This window comes from Homalodisca vitripennis, unplaced genomic scaffold (assembly GCF_021130785.1).
Source record: "Homalodisca vitripennis isolate AUS2020 unplaced genomic scaffold, UT_GWSS_2.1 ScUCBcl_3650;HRSCAF=9309, whole genome shotgun sequence".
NCBI classification, from domain to species: Eukaryota; Metazoa; Arthropoda; class Insecta; order Hemiptera; family Cicadellidae; genus Homalodisca; species Homalodisca vitripennis.
In genome coordinates this window covers 1-25591 of record NW_025779764.1, presented here as the reverse complement: position 1 = coordinate 25591, position 25591 = coordinate 1, and the positions used below count along the sequence as shown (strand labels likewise).

Genomic DNA, 25591 nt, shown 5'->3' with positions numbered 1-25591 from the left:
GCAATCTCAATAGTCTAGGGCAAACTACTCTGGAAGCGTCCCTGGTTTTAATAAAGAGTATCAGGGCGCTCCGCAGCACCCCGGCCCGAAAGACTGCACAGGTCCCTCTGTGGTGTCCCCCTCCCACACAGGCGCAGCTGGGAACGAAGAGCAGGTAACCCCAATAATCTGGGGAAATAAAAATCCTGCTCAAGGCTAAGGGACAAGGACACTCAAGAAAGGACAAGAAATTCATGATTCATGACATGGCGAATGACCAAACACTAAGAACTGTCAGACTTAAACTAACTCTTATATTTGACTGACTTATCAGACCTCAAGATTGACCGACAACCAGCCAAAATCTTAAAAAACTGATATCTTGGCCAGCTTTTTCACCGTAACAATCGGACCTCTTGACCAACTTTAATCATGTCTAAATACCCATGCGGTGTGTGTGGCATTGGTGTAAGGTATAATGGAATACTTTGCACTGGAGACTGTAAATATTGGTACCACTCAAAATGCCTAAACTGGACTGACAAATATCATAAAAATTTGACAGAAGAACACATTAAAAGGTGGAAATGCAGTAACTGTGCACTTGATGATACTTCATCAAACGTGAAAGACATACAAACAAAAATACAGAACTTGTCCTTGGAAGAAAACTTCAACCACGAAACATCTTTAACATTAGCTGCTGAAATTGGAACCGCCCTTCTGTCTGAAAACAACACACTTAAACAAAAAGTACAAGACATACAATCAAGTAAATCACTGCATGAACTAGAACTAGAAGATACCCTGGAGAACACAAAAAGCATTATTAAAGACCAGCTTGAAGAAAACAATCAGCTAAAAAGTGAAATTACATTCATGACCAAAAAGCTCGAAAATGAGAAGAAAATAAGAGATGATTTCATTCGACAAGCCGAAGATGAGAGAACAAACTTCACAGACCAGCTAAACAATCTTATATTACTCAACACACAACTGAGAGACAGATTTGATCAAATTGATGCTACTCTGAAAAAGAAGGGTTACGAAAATGAATCACTCAAAAACGAAAATGAAAAGCTCGTTATCTCTAATGCTGAACTGAAAAATGAACTAGAAAGAGTAAATGAAGTGGCTAATAAAGCTAAGTGGGAGAGAACGAAAAAACCTTAGTAAAACTAAAAGAACAAGAAATTGCTGCTAAAGCATTTTTAAAGTGTTCATAACCAATACATCTCAATCCCCCTCAAATGCGCAACAAGCAAGAAAACCCACGCCAAATAACCATTTTGAGGGAAAAAAGTGAAAACATCAACTGGGATATACATAACGGGCAACCCCGTTCTCAAGAACTACCTCGATCAAGTAACTCACCACCACCAAAAATAAGGCAATATAAGAGAACCATCCCTAGTTCTATACCACAGATAGTGAAAAGTAAAAAATCTCCACCACTAAATGCTAAAATAAAGGAGAGGGATGAAAGTTATGATGACTTCTTTCTAAACAATATCAACTTTTATAGAGAACACATGAAGCAACATTATAACTTCAGGGAGAACAGAGAGCTTTTACCAGCCAATGAATCCACCTCAGAGCCATCAAATCAACTACAGCAAAGTAATTTTTTAGACAGTGCCAAGACGATCAAAACCAAAATGAAAACGAAGGAAACGTTGAACTCATCAGAAACCCATTAAATAGAATGCCTTTAACCATCTTTCACCAAAACGCAGACACCATAGCCAAAAAAATTGATAGACTCAATGCTCTTCTTGATACCTTAAAACCCAACCTAGTAATTATCACAGAGCATGGACAAAAAGAAGAAGCCCTTGCCAACACTAGACTCATTGGATATAGTCTAAAAGCAGCATACTGCCGAAAGTCACATCGCAAAGGTGGAGTGGCCATTTATGTTCATGATTCAATGGATGGGAAGATAGAAACAATTGATAGTGAGGATGTCAGTATCGAAATGACATGTGAGCTAGCGACAGTAAAAGTTAAAAACCGGTAAAACATCTCTATTTGTTATGGGAGTCTACAGAACAGATGGCAACCTTGAAGAAGGACTGGAAGCAATCTATGATTCACTTGACAACATATGTGCAGAAAAACATCCTACAATTCTCGTGGGTGATATCAACATTGATTGTCTTGACAAGGGGAATGACTACTATAGACTACGAGATACATTAAATTGCCACAGCATGTATAGAGTAGACCTGCCGCCAACTCGAATAACACCAACATCAATGTCATCAATTGACAGCGTGTGTACAAACATGGAAGAAGAAGAGATCAAAGTGGAAATTATAGATGCAGGAATATCTGACCATACAGGACAGATGTGCAGAATCCAAAGAGACACAGGACCCACTACTCTTCAGTCAACCTCTAAAAGAAGAAACATGAATGACAGAAACCTACATAAACTAAAAGACCTACTCAAGCAGGAAAACTGGGAAGAAGTTTACAACACTGAAAATGCTAATGAAGCCTATATCAAGTTCAACAATACCTTACAACGAGCCCTCAACCACTGTTGCCCTCACATTACTTCTACACGAAGAAAGAAAAAGAACTACACAGTCTTATGCAACCCTGTGAGCCGGTTCAATACCTATATCTCCCCGGCTCATGTGTGTTTTATATAGTGTATGTGTGTGTGGTTTATTGGCTGCAGAGCCCACTGACCTTTTGAAGGCGTTTGGCCTTTCCGGTAGAGTGGTAGAGACTCCGAGCCGTGGTGTACAAGTTAGGAGTAGCTCCAGTTTAATATTTTGTTTATTTAAGTGTTTGTTAGTTTTGCTGAGCTGTTCTCCTTCTGACATGTGCGGCTAAGTTTACGGCCCCTCACTGATGAGGTCCAGGAGATGAGTTGATTTTCTGCTGTCATCTCTCCATCATGCGTGGTCGCAGAGAACCTTCGCTTTTGCGCTCTGCTGAAGGACGGCCACCATGATGGACATTTCTACTAGTCAACATCTGTGATACCCTGATCATATTCTTTATTTATTTGTTATTGTTATTGTTGCCATTTATATAGTTTATATTTTGTTATTTAATTTTAAGTTAGTTTTAGATATTATTTAGTTATTTCTTGGATTTCATTAGGAGCCCGCCCTTAGCCGAAGGATACCGGGTGGAATTGGCATTTCTTGTTTCAAATTATGGCGTTTCTAATTTTTGTATGCAGGTGCACCTGACAAGGATTGTTTGAGGTATACTACTGCAGGCACTTTTTATTTTTTTTTATTTATAGTATATATATATATTTTTATATTGACTGGATAGGCCTATGCTGTGTCTTAGTAAATGAACCTGAGTATACTGACCATGGTGTTCTTTTTTACCTAGTTTTGTTTTGATCCGGCATCCCGTTCGCCATCATGGGCGCGCGCTTCCCTGATGGTTTGCTGTGGGTGTGCGAGCGGCGATGTATGGTTTCAATGGTAGCAGATCGTGGTTAGCTGCTCTCTCAGCTGTCTCTCAGTTCTGGTTTTGTTTGTTGGTGTAGGTTAGTGTTAGGTAGGGGGAGGTTAGAGTACACAACTTTTTTTTCATTAGGAGCTCGCCCTAGCACAGGATACCAGGTGGAATTGGTTTAGTGTCTTGCTTCCTGCAGACTTACCCTTTGCAGGGAGCAAGGGACTCTAAATTGCTTAACCGCTAAATTTATCTAACTGTACTCTACTTCTCCCCTATCAATGTGTTGTTTTGTTATATTTATTGCTTCTGTGTTTGTAGGTTGAGGTTAGTGTATATTTGCAGGGTATCCTTCTATTAGGTAGCAGGTATTAAGTTCTTCACTTGGACCTCGTCAGTGTAAGCCTTTTGTGAGTTGAGTCCACTTAGGTTACAAAGTAATTGTTGCGTACGCTTTGTTGTTTATTGTTGTATTTATTTGTCTTAATTGTTTGGTTATGGCGTTTTCCCTGGTGCCTGAACATCTACACAAGCCCGAGTTGGTTTTTGAGGTCCTGGCGAGAGGACAGAAGCCCGAGGGAGATGTGAGGGCATTAAGAGCTCAATTACGGGCTTGTATAGCGTTGGACCGCAGCTGGAATGCAGAGTTCCAAATTAACACAGAATTTGAGTTTTGTAAAACCCGAATGGAGGAATTAGAAGACGATATGAATTTTGAGTCACTTCCCATGTCCGGGTCAGCAAAGGCTAGATTGGTATCTCAGCTTTTACATTGGCGTGACAGAATAGTTTTACTTATGTCAGCTCCTAGTTTAGACTCTGATATTAAAAGTTGGGCTTTTTCGGCCAGTAACAAATTAAAACAAGCCTTAGATGGTTTGAGTGAGGTGCGCTCGGTGAAAGAGAAGGGGGTACTATTTACCGCTGTCACTCCAACGGAGGTTCCCACTACCATTACTTTTGCTAACCATCCACCGGCTCTTTCTTTCGAGCCTCCCAGAGTTACTATGTCTCCGATGGGTAGTGGCCCTCCTGAAGCGGCTGGTGAGGCATCATCTATAGTTGTGCCTTCCTTTTCTAGCTTTGGCAAACTGCCCCATCCTTTGGGGAGTGTTTTACAACACTTTCCCCAGAGTTGATGGGCTTGACACTAATTTACTTATCCATTTCCTTCTGGAAGTTTTTAAGCTAAGAGAATTTCCTGGTATGACAGATGCCATGCTTATGCAGATTTTAGCGCAGTTTTCCTTAAGGCCGCTTTTTGATCGCCTTCTAGACTGCCTTGAGAGGTGCCACCTTTGACCAGTTCCACGCCGAGACCTTGGAGTTCTTTGTACCTGCTCGGGTTAGGGAGCGCTTGCGGGTGGAACGCGTTTATCGTCCTCAGGCACCAGACGAGACGTTGAGCCATTTTGTCGGGGAGATACGGGATGTAGCCCGGGTGTTGCGCTTGAGCTTGAGCGAAACGGAGTTGGTGAGCCTTATTTTGGAGGGCATTAAACCTGAAGAACGCTCCCGTTTGATTTTTTGTTGCCGTCCCGCATCTTTTGCGGATTTGGACCGCCTCTCCATCATCTCTAGAGGGGTTCGGGATGCGGATGATCAAAGGGAGGCCATGTCGAGGCATCTTCCTCACTTGCCTCCGGGGCCGGTCCATGCTCCGGTGCAGTCTGAGCCAGCAGCTGCTCCTTCCCGTAGGCAGCCTCCTACCTGTTATGGCTGCAAGCAAGTGGGACATATTAGACCGTTTTGTCCACTTAATAAAAAAAACTAGTAAGCTTGCGGACGAGTAAGCCCGACTCGTGCCGTAAAGGTAATTTTGAGGGCAAATATGTACCTGATTTTGATGGTAAAAGGGTAGCTGGTTTAATACAGAACAGAAAGAAATAGACTTGGGGACAGTTATCATCGTTGGCCGAGAGGGGAGGTTGCTGCTCTGGCTGCGCAGGGAGTAAGGGCTGCCCGCTCAACCTGCCCACAACTGGATGTACTTGTGGGGAATGTGGTGCAGAAGGCCCTGGTTGATTCTGGGTCAGCACGCAGCCTGATTTCTTTGTCGTTTTTTGAAGATCTAAAATCCTCTGGGCTAATACGGCAGGTTGAGCCTAGTTCACTTATCTGCTGGACTGCTTCACGCACACCTTTACCTATTATCTGTAGTGCCCAGATTCACATCAAAATTAATTATTTCTCTTGGGATTGGAGCTTTTTGGTGGCTAAGGACCTGACTTTTCCTTTCATCTTGGGAGCAGATTTTATCGGAAAAACTGGCATGATTTTGGATTTGGCCTCCAGTCATGTTTTCTTTGCTTTCGCCAGGCGGGTGCTCGTTCCCTTTTCAGATGTCGAGTCTCGTGGGACTGCTGCCTTAGAGATGGAAGATAAGAGCTTGACTCCTCCTGACCAACTAGGACATCTTACGCCGAAAGAGGCTGAGGACATAAGGCAGATTTGTTCCAGTTTTCCTGAAGTCCTAACTGACAAACTGGGCACGACCAATCTCTTGGAATACGAGATTCGTCTTACAGACACCCGTCCTGTACGTTCCCATCCATATAAGCTTGCTCCGCCCAAGATGGAAATTCTGAGAAATATGATTGATGATTTACTTAAGAGTGGGGTAATCGAGCCGTCTTGCTCAAATTTTTCCAGTCCAGCGTTTCTAGTGCCGAAACCTAATGGGAAGTCCAGATTGGTCCTGGATTATCGAAAGCTCAATGCTCAGATAGAAATTGACTCCGTGCCTCTCCCCGATTTGCATTCTGCTTTCGACTGGTTTGGTAAGGCCAAGTATTTCTCCATTTTTGATCTTAATCAGGCATATCATCAGATTCCTCTAAAACACGAGTCTCGACCTCTCACTGCCTTTTGTGTGCCTTGGAATTTGTACCAGTTCACCCGAGTGCCAATGGGCTTGGCTGTGGGGGCCCAGACACTCACCAGACTCCTGGATTCTATCTTTCATGATGTCAAATTTAAGTTCGTGTTCAACTATCTGGATGACCTGCTTGTGTACAGTGAGAGTTATGAGGAGCACTTGACTCATCTAGAGGAAGTTCTAACTAGGCTGCGAGAGTCTGGCCTTACCGTCAATCCTGAAAAGGTGAGTTTTGCTCAGCCTGAAATATCGTTTCTTTCTTCTCTGGGTCATCTTGTCTCTTCTCGAGGTGTTTGTATTGATCCAGAGAGAACCCAGGCAATCAGGGAGTTTCCTCCTCCTAAGGATGCCAAGGGGATTGCCCGTTTTGTGGGAATGATAAATTTTTATCTTCGTTTCATCCCCAATGTTGCTGAAGTGGCGGCCCCTCTGAACTCTCTTAGGAAAAAGGGTGCCAAGTTTGATTCGGGTGAAGCGCAACAGACTGCTTTTGAGCAGCTGAAAGAGGCAGTGATGCAGCCTCCAGTCTTGGCTATGCCTGATTTCAGTCGTAAGTTCGTCTTGCAAACTGATGCTTCCTCCTTAGCCGTTGCTGCTGTTTTATCGCAAGAAGTAGATGGTATCCGGCAGCCCATAGCTTATGCTTCACGCACGTTAACCCCTTGTGAGAAGAAGAGTTGTTCTGTTTATGAGCTGGAATGTTTGGCTGTCGTGTTTGGAATTAATAAGTTCAGGCGTTACCTAGAACATAAAGAATTTTTGTTGGAAACCGACAACCAGGCACTTTCTTGGCTCCTTGCCCACCCCCGTCAGCTCGGGAAGATTGGTCGCTGGGTAGTCCAAATTTCTGCCCTTAAGTTCACAGTGCAGCACGTGCGAGGCACCCAAAATATCATAGCGGACACTCTGTCACGCATGTATCACTTACCCAACGACCACCAGAATTTATCAGAGCCGCCATGTTGTGGCGTGCTCCTAGACTTTCCTCTGGCATTTTCGGACATTGTTCCACACCAACTTAAGGATCCCGAGCTGACTGCTATCATCAATGAGCTTAAAAACGGAGGTGCCCACCCTCCTTATTTTCTGTACCGAGGTGCTCTATGCTGCCGTGACAAGCAGCGGAGAAAACCTAAGTTAGTGCTGCCAAGCTTTCTTGTACCGATGAGTAGTATACTTTGGCCGTTCCTGGGACAACGCACCCGAGACCGGATCTGGGACAAACCGTGTGAGACCGAATCTGGGACAGAAAATTGTTAGAGAGCGACTAAGAGTGTGAGTACGGGTAGTCAGAACCGCGCCGCGCGAATCACCACGCATGTCATCGCTGTCCCGCCACCGCGCAGACACCACGCGTTTTTATTTACCACAATTGTGAGTATGTATGTGTTTGTGATTTACTGATCAGATCTAAATAGACGATGTTGTTTACATGGTTGTTCTGGAGCAGTTGGTTGTTTTTGGTCTACAAGTGTGATTGTGATCTGTTGAATCTTTCGTAAACCGCTCCGAAGAGGTATGTAGTGTTTTTCTTGAGGTGATTGAGATATTTTGTAGCCGTGTGGTACATTAGGGGAAAAGGAGTAGAGGATTGCTGTCTCCAAATGTTTGTGAGAGTGAACATCATGATTGACAAGACTGTTGTTGACAATATTGCAGTGTATCTCGATGACATCAACGGCTCTGAGATTCGGTGGATTCGATGCAATTACATTTTCATTTGAGTTGAAGTAAGACGATTCTTTTTGTAAGTTTGTTGCATCCGATTTTTCAAAACCTAAGAGATCACTAACGGTTTTATCCAAGTAGAATTTAATTGGAGAATTAATTGATATTTTGTCACCATCTTTAAAGATCTTAAAATCGTTAGAATTTACACTAAGATTCAACGATTGTATGTAATCTCTGAAACTCTTTTCAAGTTTTTCAATGGTCCAGTAACCGCATTGAAGTATCAGTGGTTTCGGAATGAAATGTATTTCCAAGTCCCAAAAATAGACTTTTGCATGTTGCAATAAGTTGTATATGTTGTTCTCAGAGTAAAATCCAACAAGAGCCATATAATACTCTACGTTTGGATCCAAGTGGATGGGGTGTTTCTAGATGGAGAGTCAATACAGACTCAGTTCCAGTTAGTTTGAGTAATGGCATGGTTGCAGTTTTTTATATACTTATAATTCTATACAAGTTTTAGATGAAGTTACTACCATCATGGAAGTCTTCAAAACCTCTTTCCATATATTTTTTATTTCGTTGTTGAATTTTTTCTGCATGATGTATATCTTGCCTTCTAATTCACTCAATTGAACTTTGACAACCACATCATATGGCTCCACTGCTTTGCTCACTTGACCAATTCTCTGGTGGTTTTTTCAGTAGGAAGCTGCCCCATATCTTTTCACCATTTACGGTACTAGTGGGGACAATCTCGATCGCATTTATTATTTTTTCCGATTTTACCAAATGCGAATTCTATAATATCTTGACTTCGGATAAATCTTGTGAGACTTTTGATACATCACTTGCAAGCTCAATTATCTCGTCAGGAGAAGGGTCTGAATTGGGTTGAGTTGGTATTGATCCAATTTCAATTTCTTCTCCAAATCTGTTGAAAATAAAACCACGGTTTCCATGCATTTTTATTGTTTCTTATACTACGAAGAATATGTTCCCAGTCCTCACCAGCTGAATCTCGTCCGTAGAACCTCCAGGCACAAATGTCCACAGATAGGGGGATCATCAAACCCCTGAATACGCTCTGAGTTATAAACCAACCCTTTTGGCCCCAAATACCTGACTACTTCTATTGGAGGATTGACATCGCCATATGAATCAAAATACAATTTCTTTTCACCACGTTTCACATAACACGTCCAGTGAGTACCACCAGATGAAAGGTCACCAAGATTTACAATACCACGTTCAATATTTGTAGGTTTGTCTGGAAGTAACTGTCGCATGAAAAACACCTCTAAACTCATTAATGTTTAATATACCTGCTAATTTTTCTATTTCACCAAGAGACAGCGGGAAGATCTCTTTTTTTTATTCACAGACAACAATGCATCAAGCTTCCGACCAATACGTCGTTTCAACCCTCTACCCGTAGGATCTTTTTCAATAATGGTGTCTAACTCCTCATCGACTAAACTCTTTAACCAAGGTATAAATTTTTTCTCTCAGTAAAGGAGCCACCTTTCTTCTTATTAATGGAGAGATGAAACGTTTACCTCCAGGAACTGACGAATCCACCATTTCCATAATTTCCTTCAAAAACCCTCCTTGTTTATTAGATACGAGTTGGTTGTAACTTAGAAGCAATTGTAAACCTTTTTTGTTCTTAACGGCTCTAGAAACGGCTTTGTGTTGCTCTCCAGAAAGAAGTATACGATCACTTCCGTGAGACAGCTGTTCATTAGATAATCTGATTACTGTAGGTTTTCCGTCTTTTGTACGCTGTACGAAGCTTACGTTTTTGAGCTTCGGATAGCCGAACTGTATAATTATGCTGACTTTCCATTCTATACGCTTTCTTATATACAAAACACTTACATGAAAACAATAATTGCCGCCTACTAATGAAAAAAAAAAATTTATTTTACTTTTTTTGTTTTTTTGTTGTTTTTTTTATTTGTTTTTACAGGAATTTGATTATGTTTCGAGTAATGCCATATGAGAAATGTGCCTCAGATACAACGACAACATATGCTGTGGTGCCGCTGCTCCCCTGTGGAGATGCAATAGCTTTTACAAAATCTAATTCAATCTGAATGTCACTTCGAGATCTGTCTGTTGTTGGTTGATGTAGATGTGTGTCAATTACAACCAAAGGTGAGTTATCAATAAATTCTTTCAGGTTTACTAACACGTTATTGTCTCCGAAGTTTATTTTTCGGAACCCTAGGTACTGATCGTACATGATCCTGTATATACCATTAGTAATATCAAAATTCTGCAATTCCTGAGGGTACCTTTCTCCATTAATTTTCACAGACACATTTTTGATGTTGCAGCTGTCAAATCTACTAGGATCTTTTGCCTGGGTGTTTGTTCTGTTTGTCTGAAGTGCGATTATAACAAATCTAGGATTGTACACATTTCTGTAAACACTTGTAATATCGAAGCTGAACGATGAACCGAACACCCTCTTTTGTCGATGCATTGCCATTGAAAGAAGTTGTAGACTAAAGCATCCTTGTCACTCAGATGTTTCAAACCATCAATTAACTGGATTTTGGAAGTGCTGGTATAATCGACTATGGGGACTCGTAACACAAACGACTCTATCACAATTTTTCCATCATCAGGATCCGTTGCTGTGGACCCTGCCCCTTTCCAGTGAAACAACGCATCATTATCTTCATTCCTAGTAAATGTGATTTCAAAACCTCCCTTGTACATCGGGTAACGTAGGTGGTCAAAGAACCCTAATCCTAAATGCCCAAGTGTGCCGAGTGCTTCAAAACTTCCCACCTCCTGTAAACGATGATGAGAAACCACTACTTGAGAGTGTTTTGTTTTTCAGTGTTACTGTAACTAACAACCCCCTTTTATAGTGCTGGTGATGCCGGGGAGTTCTACTGTGTCGATCAATGTATTGTGTTTCCTCAGCTCTATTCTTGAAAACAAGAAGGCCGCGAAGTTGTCTACCAGTTTGACAGTAGAGTTAGTTTGATAATCAGATCCATCAGATTTTTGCACATACTTTCCTTGAATGTGGTACATTATGCGTGAATCATAAAATGCGTCTCCATGATCCAGTTTTGAATGTTGTATTGTTGTTGGGTGCATTGAAGTTGAGCTCTGAAACTGGCATTGCAGTTCTATACTCACTTCTTGCTATACCGCTCGAAAATTCAATATACAGTTTCTCCATCACTGGTTTTACCACTGATCACTGTTCTATTATATCCTCTCTTATATATAGGGTAAAAAATATTTGCTTTCATTGCTTTATATATCTGATGGGTAGATACATCCTGAAGTTCCTAACCCCATACCGAGTTTACGTTTCAACCACATTCCTCCTGTTGTTGCTAGGCCGACCATACGCTCATTCAAGTCAGCATCATCTGAGGTAACCCTCTCCCAAGCTTTCTTTTGTAATATTTTGTCCGCCTCCCACCTGTCTTCTGTGTTTTTATGATCCCTATACCATATATCATGCTTCTTACAAGCTTCATCGAGGGGATTAATTCCCTTATCTCCCCTAACAAGTCTCTTGTCAAGCTGGGTGCCGGGCCCACAGTAGTTGTACGTATCAAGATTCCAGTTCTTGGGCGCATGTAACTCGAATGGTAACTTGTTAATGATGTCGTTCAAAAGCCCTTTTACCTTCTATAACATGTTCAGGCAAAACAGACAAACATCTGACTAGGTACTTCAACCCTTTAGGTGTAGCAATTAGGTCTTCCATTTCATCGTGAAGGAAATCAATCACAGACAGTTTTTCATTATGAAAGTTGTTGTTCCCAGCTTCTTCCTGAGCTTGAATGTAGTGTAACCTGTCAATGAGGTCTTTGAAGTTCTTTATGTACTTATATTCGACCGGACTTTCATTGTAAACCTTTAACCCTGAACCAATTGTTGCCACTTTTCCATTCACCAACTCATCCCAAATAGGTTTTATCATGTGTTTCCACTTTAGTCCTTGACTTGATTTGGGACGATTACTTTTGGGATTGTTTCTTTGGAAAAGCGAGTTTGTCCTCACCAACATGTCCTTGTAAGAGTTCCAGTCTTCATCGGTGTACAGATCCTTCTCTACTATATTGTTTTTCGTCAACAATCTCCAAAGACCCTCAGTCTCTTTGTATTTCTTTTGAGAGCTGACTAATATAATGTCATCATAATCAAATTGTAATCGGTTCGGAACCGATCATCGGCTGCTCTAGATTTTTCATCGTACCAAATACCAAACTGTTTGTCGTTGGATTTTGGAAGGTATCGGGCTCCTAGAGAACCAAGTGTTACTACTTTAGAATCCATCAACTGTTTCATCGATTGCTCTTGAGGTTGTACTTCTGGCTCATCATCGTAATCTACATCCTCAAACGTTCGACGATCTGATGCTTGAGGTTGAAATCTTACCAACTGTTTCATACGGTTTTGACTACGTATCTTTTGTGTTTCCAATTCTCTATGTTGTTGTTCCCTAATGGCTCTGGTGATTGGTTCGTACTTTTTCTCATTTTCACGAACATCTTCTAACTCTTTAAAATGGGTCTGAGCAAACTCACTTTGTAATTTCCGGTTTAACTCGTCCAACTTTCTAGCTTTAGAAAACAGTGAGTGGTCGATCATGTGTTATTGATATGTTACGATTGGCAGACGTCTCATTAGCATTTGATGATATAGTATTTTTGCTTGAGAAGTTTTTTAATTCATCCTGTTCAGCACGTTTGAACTTTGCAGCCAAGACACTCTGAATTCTTTCAAGTCGCCTTGCTTCTTTTGCATCTAGTTTATTCGCCATGTTGTATACTTATAGTAATAGACACAGAGTTATTCTTCAAATCTTTCAAGTCATGTTTATGAACGTCAAATTACGTTTATACTTAAACGTCAAATTACGTTTATACTTAAACGTCAAATTACGTTTATACTTAAACGTCAAATTACGTTTATACTTAAACGTCAAATTACGTTTATGAACGTTAAATTACGTTTATACTTAAACGTCAAATTACGTTTATACTTAAACGTCAAATTACGTTTATACTTAAACGTCAAATTACGTTTATGAACGTTAAATTACGTTTATATACTTAAACGTCAAATTACGTTTATGAACGTTAAATTACGTTTATACTTAAACGTCAAATTACGTTTATGTACGTTAAATTACGTTTATGAACGTTAAAATTACGTTTATACTTAAACGTCAAATTACGTTTATGAACGTTAAATTACGTTTATACTTAAACGTCAAATTTACGTTTATGAACGTTAAATAACGTTTATACTTAAACGTCAAATTACGTTTATGAACGTTAAATTACGTTTATGAACGTCAAATTACGTTTATGAACGTTAAATTACGTTTATGAACGTTAAATTACGTTTATGAACGTCAAATTACGTTTATACTGGTACGTTTTACAACGAAGTATTATTCAACACTTAGTTTCCTTTTTAAATTGCACATATATTTCCTTTTTTGTGGTTTAGCTGTAGTATTAATAGATATGAACCCATGAGGTGTTTTCCAGCACTCAAAACAGAGAGCCTCAAATTGGTTGAAAGTCATGTCAGAACCTACAAAGTCCTGGAACACTCTCTTTGTATAGTACTTGTTCATTGTAAACAGACACAACAGATTAACATTGTTTTCGTATGACCTGCATATCAACTCGACCATAGCTCTGACTTCAGGTAGACACAAGAAATCCCTTTATGACGTCCTCTAATGAAATAGTCTTTGATTTTAGTTTGCTCTTCTAGGAGGCAGTCATCAAATACCACAAGTGAGTTTGGTTTGCAGTCATCGATAGAAATGAGATCTTGACAGGACGAATAGAAAAACGCTATTTGTCTTCTAAGGTTTTTTTTCTAATCTACTGTATTGTTTCACGCAGATCTACATATGCAGGTTGTTCTATTGAAACGACTGAACACGTATAGATTCTTGAACGGAACTCCATCTTTGTTGTAAATGAAATTCAATAACAAGTTCGTTTTACCACTCCCAGACGGTCCTACAATAAGACACCGTAACGGTCTAGGTAAAAAAAAATTGGTCTTCGAATTTATCTTTGCAATACACTTGAATTTCCATAGTATGTTCTCTTACATACATTTACAATTTAACAGTTTTTCGCATATTCTATAATGACCCCATGCTAGGGTTCGGATATTGTCTTCGAGTACGAAACGCTTGTCGTCCTTTGATGAAAGTACCACTTTATGGTGTTCTACGCTGTAGAGATTGTGTGCTTGACTCCGAATTGTATTCATCGTTTTGTAGTGCTCGATGTTACTAAACAAACAGTCTTTATAGTTGCTAAAGGTAATTTCATTTTCAACTACAGCTTTTTTCACACCCTTAGACCTCTTTATGAAATGGTTGTCTTCTATATTGCTCGCATACATCTTGGATCGTAGTCCTACAAACTCTCGCATGATTCGACCATTAAGTTCATCTTTCATTTTACCCAGAACTTTTTTGTTTACGTGGGGAAGCCCATATTGGTTGGGGGGTTGGGGTAGTCACTTGTATCAAATAATCCAATTAAATGTTTCATGTCTTCATAGAAGTTTTTCGTTTTGATGTCATATATCAGGGAAATCGGTATCGGTGTACACCATTTTTATGTTAGATCCCATACTTCTCTTTCATTACATTGTAGTGGAAAATCATACATCAGTGTCTTTGATATGTCTAGAATACTCATACCTACGTAAATAGGTTTAAAATCATACATCAGTGTCTTTGATATGTCTAGAATACTCATACCTACGTAAAATAGGTTTATTTAACAAAAGTTTTTTTCTTACTAAAATGTACAGCAACTAGGTTTTCTGTAAAGATGGTTCGACTCTTAAAGTTCGGTTTTGCTAACCCATCTTTCCACTAATTTGGACTTAGTACCCAAACGAATGTCCACACACGATTTCTCATATTTTCCATAGTTTTTTCCAAAAACTGAGTTGTTCATAAGTTTGAAAAAAGTCTTTCTCAAAATCATTTTTCGCCTTTGTACGCTCCATGGTATTCAGATTAATGTACGGTTTGCAACCAATTGCTTTGACTGAAACTAAGAACTCTATGAACATGTTTTAGTTTCATACCCAGACTCAAATAAAGCTTTAAATTTTTGTAGTGTACGACATACTTTTCTTTGCCATAGAGAGTTGTCAGAAGCTTTGCCATTTTCGATCCTGGTGGGACTCTACGTTCTGGAGCGAGAGGTAGAGATCAGAGTGTACGTCGTGTAGTTCTTCAGGATATTCCAAATCAACTTCTAATATGTAGCCTGTGGGTGAATCGTCACTAACTTTCATTACATCGATGTCTGTACTGCTCCACTGAAAGTTTGCATATGGTAGTTTTACAGACATTGCCCACCCATACAGGTTGTTTGCATCCAAGTACATGAGGTAGTTGTTTGGTTTCGATTTGTTGTAGTCTTTCATGTAGGGATTGTTTGCCTTCGCATATCGATGAGAACACTGTGAAATACCACCACGAATACCTTTTTCAACCATGAGTACCATATCGATGTCAGTCAATAGGGACAGTTCAACTTTTGTAATTTTTAGCATTGCGTTCCAAGCCAACCCAGGTGCTGTGAAATACCATGCAGGATCTAATTTGTATGTATTGAGACATACATCCCTGAAGTTTTTCCATAACATCTGCAAGCAGCAAGACATCGGTTTCGTTATATAGCATTGTATATTCTTTCATGTTCTGAATGTTAAAGGCGGTCCATACATCGCACGCATGTTTGTAATCTTCATTTGTTATGTGTTGTTTATTCAGTCTATTGTAAAATTCTTCTTGACTAGGTAGTGATGTTTCACTATATTTTTCTATACTGTCCATGTAGTCGTAAGGGTACACTCCTTTTCGTAGCAATAAATTGAGGTCCTTACAATTGTAATATGTTGAGATGTGTTTGAATTGAGAATCTAGTCAGATTCTTTGCCAACCTATCGAGACTTTGTGTGATATGAACTTGAATGAATCGATGAATCGTAGTTCAATTCCACCTTCCACACTGACCGTAAAGGAAATGTACCGCTCCTCGTTGTTGGGTATCAATGATATGCGATTTTGGAACTTACCAAACTCTTTAATGAAAAGGTGAGTATCGTAACCTGCTAAATTATGAATGAAAACAGGAATGAACCTAGGTTTTTTTTGAAATTGATGTTACACTGTGAGCTGCTCCTCTAAAACAAACCCGTCAAATGGTTATGGTCTCTAACACGATCATCACCAAGAAAATTTCCACAGATATGACACGTAGTAGTAGATTCAAACATTTCCTGTTGCTCTTTTGTCATCAACTGCATGGGGACTATTGCTTCACTCTTGTAAAGTTCATTAATCCTTATCGACTCCTCAATCAATGATTTTACAAATACATGTGCAGCATCGTCTCCAAAGTATTTAATCGGTGGTTTGGAAAAGCCGTCTTCTGACACCACCATACATACAGAAGGAAATGGCATTATGTTTCTGATATTTAATAGTGAACGACTGGTGATTACCATTACAATCCACTTTACACGGTTGACATGTTGAAATAGGTGCTAGACAGCATTCAAAGTCTGCGTAATACACAAAGGGCACTCTCATTGAGCAATTGAAATCTTTAAATCTAATTACAGTTCCTGGCTCTGGTAGTTCCAATTTCACAGCATCGTGTGTGTTACAGTCTTCTCTATGCTTGATGAGTAAATCCTCTCTCGTAAAGTGTTGCAAACACCTATTGCATATCCACATCTTATGTCCATTTCGTGAGATCTGTGAACTAACCAAACGGGACATATCTTTGATCCAGCAGTAGTGAGTGTTTGTTTTTTCTCTGATAAAACAGTAGATTAACATGTTTTTCCATCTCGTTATCAGTTATTCTTAGCGGGAATATATCAAACTTGTCATCATAAGCATAGACATTAACAGAAATTCCACTACGTCTTTTCAAACTTTGCTATATCATCAAGTTTCATGGGGCATTCGCAAGTTGCTAGTGCATGAAGCAGCTCTCATTTGAAAGGTTCGTAATTGCTGATTCTTTCTGGATGAACCTTAACTTGATGTAAAGCTGCCAGAATAGACCACATAAAACATTTCTGATCTTCGTTTTTTACATTAATAACAGCCTTTTTGGATTGAATCTGTTTTGGGTAGAACCACATAGCTGGATCCGTGAAAAGGAAACGTATCGGTTGACTCTGATCTCCAAGTCTTTCACACTTTTTAGTGAAAATTGAGAACCGTTTGCCTCAAACTCCTCCATCTCAACCAACATCTTAAGTTTTGCTGAGTTATAATAGTCAGACAGAGACGTTGTCGAGTAAAGAATTTCATTTTTTGTTTTAAAGTTCATGACTTGAGTCACCTCCACATCGTTTATTTATTTTCTTGAATTCAGCATGATAAACCATGTTTACCTTAAGATTTTTTTCTTTTACAGCTTCCTGAAGTTTTTCAACAACGAGTGGTTTGCATATCTCAAGAAACATTTTTGGATCTTTGATCCCACGTTTGTTCATAATCACATACGTTTTCAATCTTCCTGTGAATGCCGACTGGACTTCTGATATTTCATCAAGTATTGTCTGCGACTCCTCTGGAGTACGTACCGGAACCAGATGAGGTGTTGAAGGTGATTCTGTTTCAGACAGAAGCTGTCTCTCTTCCATGGTAGGGCTACTCGAACTCTCACTATTAATTGTACTAGTCGGTGTCTCACTAATAATCTTTTTCACACCTGTAGGAATCTTTTGTGGTCTAGTCGGTTTTCGGATCATCGCTTCAAGAGCTATATCGTTTGTATTGACCTTCGGTTACTTGTTTGACTTCCCTTGGTCGTTTTGGGTATTTCTTTACCAGCATGTTGATGTCTGGAGTGGGTGCCGGCAGTCTTGTTGTCAGTCTCGTAATGGGTAATATTTCACTCCTGTATCGAGGACCTTCATGAAGTGCTGACAAACGGATATGGCGTTTCTATTGTTTGTGACGGTTCCAGTTGGATGACTCTATTGGTGTTTCACAAATCCAACACATTTTACTTTTAGGAGCTGGTTTGATTTCCATCTTTTTCAGACGTTCGTTATATGTCATACCATGCTGGTAGTTGGCACATTTCTGAGATTTTTGGTGCCGAGCCATGTTGGAAACCGTTATTTCCTTACTGCATTTTGGACATGGTTTCTTCTGGGGTTTTATTTGAGCACGTACATCGGTCGGACTAAGCACGTTGTATGTTGGACTCTCTGGGATATGTAGTGGTGAATGGTATACAGGACTATATGGTATATGCAGTGAATAGTCTGACTTATCCGGAACTTCAAATGGTGGTGGACCAAGTATTGATATAATTTTCGATGAATCGGGGTGTATCCTTTTTACTGGTGGTTCAAACTTTGGAGCGTCAGCTGTAGATGGACCAATTATAGCTCTAATTTTGGAATAGAAATCTGGAGTGTCTAACATAGACAAATCAAAATCAGCAATCGCGTCTTGTTCTTCAGGTCTGAGATTTGAATAGGACTCTGGCAACATAGACATATCAAAATCAGCAATCGCGTCTTGTTCTTCAGGTCTGAGATTTGAATAGGACTCTGGCAACATAGACATATCAAAATCAGCAATCACGTTCTGGAATTGATTGTCACTCACAGCATCAGCGTAGTTTTCCAACATAGACATATCAAAATCCGGAGTTTGTCTGTCTAACGTGGACATGCATTTCTTTGTTTTTTATGGCGGGACATGGAGGAGTTTCTGACTTCAGCACCACACCTTGAACATACTTGTTTCATCGAAGGAGGTTTTTTCATTGAATCCGTTGGAAGAAGCATAAGCTGGTGGATTTGACGCTGACATACACTTCTTTGTTTTTTTGGTGGCGGGATAGGTTAGATGCAGTAACCTCAGCTCCACAATTCGGACATTTCTTGACTGATGATCTTCGAAGACCGTCCGTAGCATTGAGAAATGCTGTTTTGCTTGCTAGCAGGAGGAAAAAACGCCATTATTATAGAGCTGGCTACTCTCTTACTGTATGGGCGATTGACGATGGAAAAGGATGAGGTATGGATGCACTTCTTTGTTTTTGGTGGCGGGCGGGATAGGTTAGATGCAGTAACCCTCTTCTCCACAATTCGGACATTTCTTGACTGATGATCTTCGAAGACCATCCGTAGCATTGAGAAATGCTGTTTGCTTGCTAGCAGGAGAAAACACCATTATTATAGAGCTGGCTACTCTCTTACTGTATGGGCGATTGACGATGGAAAAGGATGAGGTATGGATGGATGAGAATAGGAAGAGGAGTAGGAAGAGGGTGGGTGTGTGGGATGAGTGGAAGGAAGGATGAGAGCATTATTAATATATTTGACTCTAAACTAGAACATAGTTTTTTGTAACTCTTTTTCATAAAACGATCCTATTATTTCCTCACCAGACTGGTCTGCGATTTTGTAGGTAACAGGGCAAGTTTTGTTGACAGCCACAATCCGAAAAATTTCTCTTGTCCAATTTCTGCGGTATTTATTTCCAAATAAATCTTTCTTTATAGTAATTCTTACACGGTCTCCAACCGAAAGTCTGGGTCTGAATACTAGACATCGTCCAGTGTTTGCGTACATGTTTCTTAAAGTTTGTTCATTGCTTGAATTCACTTCTGATGGGCTCATCTTTATAGTGCTATGAAATTTACTGTTATATTGACGTAGAAGCTTCTGTAAATGTGACACCCATCTAAAAGAGTTTTGAATTTCAAAGTGCACTTTCATTTTTTCATTGAGAGTTCTATGGAAACGCTCTATAATTGGCAACTTTTTTCCTCATTTTCAGTATGGTATAACTTTATTTGATTTTTGTGTAAAAACTCTCTAAATTCCTTATTAACAAATTCTCGTCCTTTATCCGTGTGAAGAAGGTTCGGGGGTTTGTGACCAACCAATTTCGCTCTTTCTTAATATTTTACCAAACGATTTAGTAACCTCTTGTGAGCTTTTTAGTTTTTAAATGGTTCTGACCACGCATATTTTGAAAACGTATCAATTACATTTAAGTATGTATCTGAATCCATCATTTTCCTTTGAAAACCTAATCATTACAACAAGGTCTGCAGCCCACAAATCATCAATACCCAAAGTTACAATTTTTCTCTTAGGGAAATCGCTTAACCACAGGTTTATGAACCTCTAATGCTCGAAGCAGGATTTCTTTCCGACTTTTCTGCTTCATTAATTCCTGATACTATCCACAATACACTTACATTATACCAAACTAGTAATTTATAAGGTGCGGTGTCTCGCGCGGCGCGCGGCGGTGACTGGACAGTGACGAGGCGCGTACCGATTGTTTATGTATACTTATAGAAACAACACGCGGTGTCTCACTCGGCGCGGTGGTGGTGACGGTTCAGCAGTCGCGCGGCGCGGTGATGACGAGGCGCGTGCCAATTGCTTGGCGGTGACGGTTCAGCAGTCGCGCGGTGCGGTGCTGACGAGGCGCGTGCCGATTGCTTGTATACTTACAGTAACAACGCGTGGTGTCTGCGCGGTGGCGGGACAGCGATGACATGCGTGGTGATTCGCGCGGCGCGGTTCTGACTACCCGTACTCCCACACTCTTAGTCGCTCTCTAACAATTTTCTGTCCCAGATTCGGTCTCACACGGTTTGTCCCAGATCCGGTCTCGGGTGCGTTGTCCCAGGAACGGCCAAAGTATACTACTCCGATGGTCTTTCAGTATTTTCATTCTTCTCCTGTGGGCGGACATCTAGGAATTCATAAGACCATCGCGAAGATTAGGGATCAGTTCATCTGGAAAGGTATGGACCGGGATATTGCAGCTCGAGTACGTTCTTGTGAACTGTGCTCGCTAAGCAAACCCGCTCAAAATACCAAGTTGGGTCTTTTGTCATCTGAGGTGGCGGAAAAACCTTTGGAGAAGGTTTTTCATTGACTATGTTGGGCCTCTCCCGCGTAGCAAGTCCGGAAATAAGTTCCTACTTGTTTGTGTGGATGCCTTCTCCAAGTTTGTTTGGTTGTTCCCATTGCGGAGTGCTACCGCGCAGCTCACGGTGCAAGCACTTCGTAACCATTTTTTTCAACACTTTGGAATCCCCGCCACCTTAGTTTCCGATAATGGTTCACAGTTTGTCTCCAATATCTTTAAAAGAATGTGCTTTGGGCACGGAATCCGCCATGTGGACTACTTCCCTTTCTATCCTCCAGCCTTCTCACGCCGAACGGTTTAAATCGCAATCTTCGATCTGCTCTCATTGCCTTTCATGCGGAAAAATCAGACCACCTGGGATCAACAAACTACCTTGGATCCAATTTGCCTTTAATACGGCCCAGCATGAAAGTCACAAGGCGGTACCTTTCGAGTTATTATTTGGCTTTCCGCCAAACAACCCTTTGGCGAACCTTTGGAAAATTAGCGATCTTCTGCCACCTCCTGGTAACTCCCAATGTGAAAGCCACTTGGGAGGCAGCCAGGCGGAATCTCATTCGGGCTAGGGAGTTAGTAAGGAGGAAGTACAACCGAGGTCGTATTGCCAATCCCTTCCAGGTGGGGGATCTAGTTTACTGCAAGGCTCACCCAGTCAGTTCGGCTGTGGATAAAAGAGCTGCTAAACTTTGCTACAGGTGTGGACTGGTCCCCACCGCATCTTGAAGTTTCTGACTCCGGTGACTGCCCGACTGGGAGATCCTCAGTCCGGGAAGATTTTCAGGAAGGCGCACATATCCCATCTGAAGCCTTGCCGGAGTCATCCGTGATTTCTCTTTAGTCTGTGCGGGAGGGTTTTTAGGTCCAGAGGCCTGATCACCTCTGCTCTTTCTTCCTGATCAAGGTTCCTGTTTTCTTCTTTGTACCCACGCAACTCTTGGAGTGATTTCTTGCCTCCAACTGGATTTTCTTGGTTTTTCCCTTCTGCAGACTTCAGGGTTTCCGGTTTATAATTCTTCAACCATTGGGGGGGAGAGGCATTTCGTTTTGGTTCTTCATTTTTGAAGAAATTAACAGAGGGGAGTTCCTCCTTTTGGGGGGAGAGTCTGAGCCGGTTCAATACCTATATCTCCCCGGCTCATGTGTGTTTTATATAGTGTATGTGTGTATGGTTTATTGGCTGCAGAGCCCACTGACCTTTTGAAGGCGTTTGGCCTTTCCGGTAGAGTGGTAGAGACTCCGAGCCGTGGTGTACAAGTTAGGAGTAGCTCCAGTTTAATATTTTGTTTATTTAAGTGTTTGTTAGTTTTGCTGAGCTGTTCTCCTTCTGACATGTGCGGCTAAGTTTACGGCCCCTCACTGATGAGGTCCAGGAGATGAGTTGATTTTCTGCTGTCATCTCTCCATCATGCGTGGTCGCAGAGAACCTTCGCTTTTGCGCTCTTGCTGAAGGACGGCCACCATGATGGACATTTCTACTAGTCAACATCTGTGATACCCTGATCATATTCTTTATTTATTTGTTATTGTTATTGTTGCCATTTATATAGTTTAAATTTTGTTATTTAATTTTAAGTTAGTTTTAGATATTATTTAGTTATTTCTTGGATTTCATTAGGAGCCCGCCCTTAGCCGAGAAGGATACCGGGTGGAATTGGCATTTCTTGTTTCAAATTATGGCGTTTCTAATTTTTGTATGCAGGTGCACCTGACAAGGATTGTTTGAGGTATACTACTACTGCAGGCACTTTTTATATTTTTTTTTTTATTTATAGTATATATATATATTTTTATATTGACTGGATAGGCCTATGCTGTGTCTTAGTAAATGAACCTGAGTATACTGACCACGGTGTTTTCTTTTTTACCTAGTTTTGTTTTGATCCGCATCGCCGTTCGCCATCATTGGGCGCGCGCTTCCCTGATGGTTTGCTGTGGGTGTGCGAGCGGCGATGTACGGTTTTCACCTGTAGTAACTCAAATAAAACAAGAGTTTCTTAAAGCCCAAAATACTTACCAAACAACCCGGTCAAGAAGAGCACAAAATAAGGGCACTATCTTTGAAAAAAGATTACGACCTGCAGCTCCGGCAATTAAGAAAACAAGCTAATGTAAATAAAATCCAAGAAGCAAACAATAAATCCAAAGCAATCTGGAACGTTTATCAACGATGAGAGGAAGAAGAAAGAAGAAACCATTCAATTAAATAAACTCATAATTCAAGACCAGGAGCTTATAAACCCTAAAGAAATATCAGACTACTTGAATGAATTCTTTACCTCCATTGCAGAAAAAAAACAATAAGGGAAATCGGAACTGTAAACCACTACGCCAGCACTGCCTGAATCCAACAGAAACTGTCCAAATTTGGTTCTAACACCGACATCCAGGCAAGAAATGACCAAAACCATCAGGTCAATACAAACAAAAACCTCAAAAGGATATGATGACATCTCATCCAAATTAATAAAGCTGTGTGAAGATGAAATAAGAAGACCCATTGATTGACATTACAAAAAATCACTTAGTTCAGGAATATTTCCCTGCAAGCAATTGAAGATAGCAAATGGTTTATCCAAAAATTCAAACAGGGCCTAACAACTGATGCAGCAAACTACCGACCCCATTTCACTAATTCCAACTATATCCAAAATAATTGAAAAACTAGTACTTGCCCGACTTCTCGAACACCTTTCCTCTAACCATTCTGCTAAACACCACATCAGCATGGCTTTATAGCAGGGAAGGTCCACAACAACCGCCCTTATAAGCCTCGCTGAGTTTTTTTGTTGGACCAACGAGAGAGCGGAAGCAACGCAGCAGCCATTCTTTCTTGATTACAGCAAGGCGTTTTGATTGTCTGGATCACAAGCACCTTCTGAACAAACTAACAAGCCTTGGAATACGAGGAAACTGCAAAGGCATGGTTCACCAGCTACCTGACTGGAAGGAGTCAAAATAGTAGAAATCAATAAAACGGTGAATTCTGATCCAAAATCAATCACGCGAGGAGTGCCTCAAGGATCAGTGCTGGGACCTGTTCTTTTTATATTATTTACAAATGACTATTCCCCCGAGTTCATGCAAGGTTACAGTAAAACTCTTATGTATGCCGACGACACTGTCCTTCTTTTTGGGTGGTCAAAAACCAGAACAACTAGAAGTGGATAGTTTTTGTAGCACTAAAATATGGCAATACAAATACTGCCACAAAACATGAACTTGCTGTTAATGAAAATAAAACAAAAACATCTGATATATGGGAAGACATGGCAAAAGCATTGAAACACTTCCGGGCCTAGACGAAACCTCATCCGCAAAAGTATCTTGGAATTACTTTTGACAAACAAACTCTCTTGGACATCACACATCGACCACTTATGCAGTAAAACTTAGCACCGGATTGTACTCGTGATACGACGGATGAAAAGTATAAGTGACTTGACAACCTCAAAAAACAGCATATTACGCCCATTTTTGAGTCTCACTTCTTGTGTTACAAAAAAGAGCCATTAGACTCCTAAATAAACCTACAGCCCAGAGAATCTTGCAGGCAAGCCTTTAAAGACCTCCGGTATCCTGACAGTGATAGATTTATATGTTCTGGAAGTAGTACTCTACACTTCATATCAAGGCAATAGAAAAACAGTAAAAGACAGGGAGCACAAACTCACTACTTACAATATTACCAGATTTTCACACGACTACCATCTTCCTGCTCACAGACTTTCCTCCACTGAAAAGAAACCAAGCTATATCGGTGCCAAGATATGGAATATACTCCCGGGACGAACTCAAGAGAACTGAACATTCACAATTTGGACGACAACTCAAGAACTGGGCTGCAGGACCGACCATTCTACTCCTTGACTGAATTTTTTTAATTGGAAAAATGATAACTAACACTATTCTAATGTTAATGACTCTGTTACTAATCTTGAAAGATTATGTTAATAAAGATATTTTTGACTTTGACTTTGATGGCGGCCATAGGAACAACAACCATAGTGGTGCCTTTATAATATTTTGTTTGAGAATAATACAGTTAGAACAAACATGTACTCCTATGAGGGGAAGGACCTGGGTGAATATTACCTGAAGAGCAGAATCAGGCCAGGCTGTGAAACCAATCGATCGTACAACAGTTGACAAGGGCTGGTAAACTGTCGTAGTGCGGGCACGAAATATCTCACCGATAGGGCTAAAACAGTACACAGCAATAAATAAAACACTGTATCATAATTAATTCAATTCCAAGTTCTGGGATGTGTGGACAAATACTTACAAATTTATAACACTACTTCAGTTTCTGTACATATAACAAAAGCAAAATACATTAATTTATCTATACCGGAAGTCCGGGTGGTTCAGACTAATACATACATCTGCAATCAAATTATGAAAGCGTGTAAGAAAACCATTTTGACAAAAATGTTGATTATGGAGTGTTGAAAAATTACAATCTGGGATTTTACTTCTCATATGTTTTTTGTATGTCAAGCAAGCCATCAAGACTTTGAAAGGATAATAGGATTACAGACATTTGCCATCGTTGTATGTTACAAAGAAATATAACACTACAATTTCGATGATTGAAATCTACACTCTTCTTCACGTGAAATAAATCCCAATGCACTCAATTTTTAAAATTTTTTTTT

The 25591-nt window shown here is 40.3% G+C and overlaps 1 protein-coding gene across 1 annotated transcript in view; it reads right to left on the bottom strand.

Annotated features, from left to right (window-relative positions):
- LOC124372618 (dynein axonemal heavy chain 1-like) overlaps positions 1-25138 on the bottom strand; it is a 40576-nt gene extending 15438 nt beyond the window's left edge. Inside the window, exon 1 of the mRNA XM_046831022.1 lies at positions 25029-25138. The gene's annotated coding sequence lies outside the window, so the exon portion shown is untranslated. The remainder of the gene's footprint in view (positions 1-25028) is intronic.
- Positions 25139-25591: the final 453 nt, after the last annotated feature.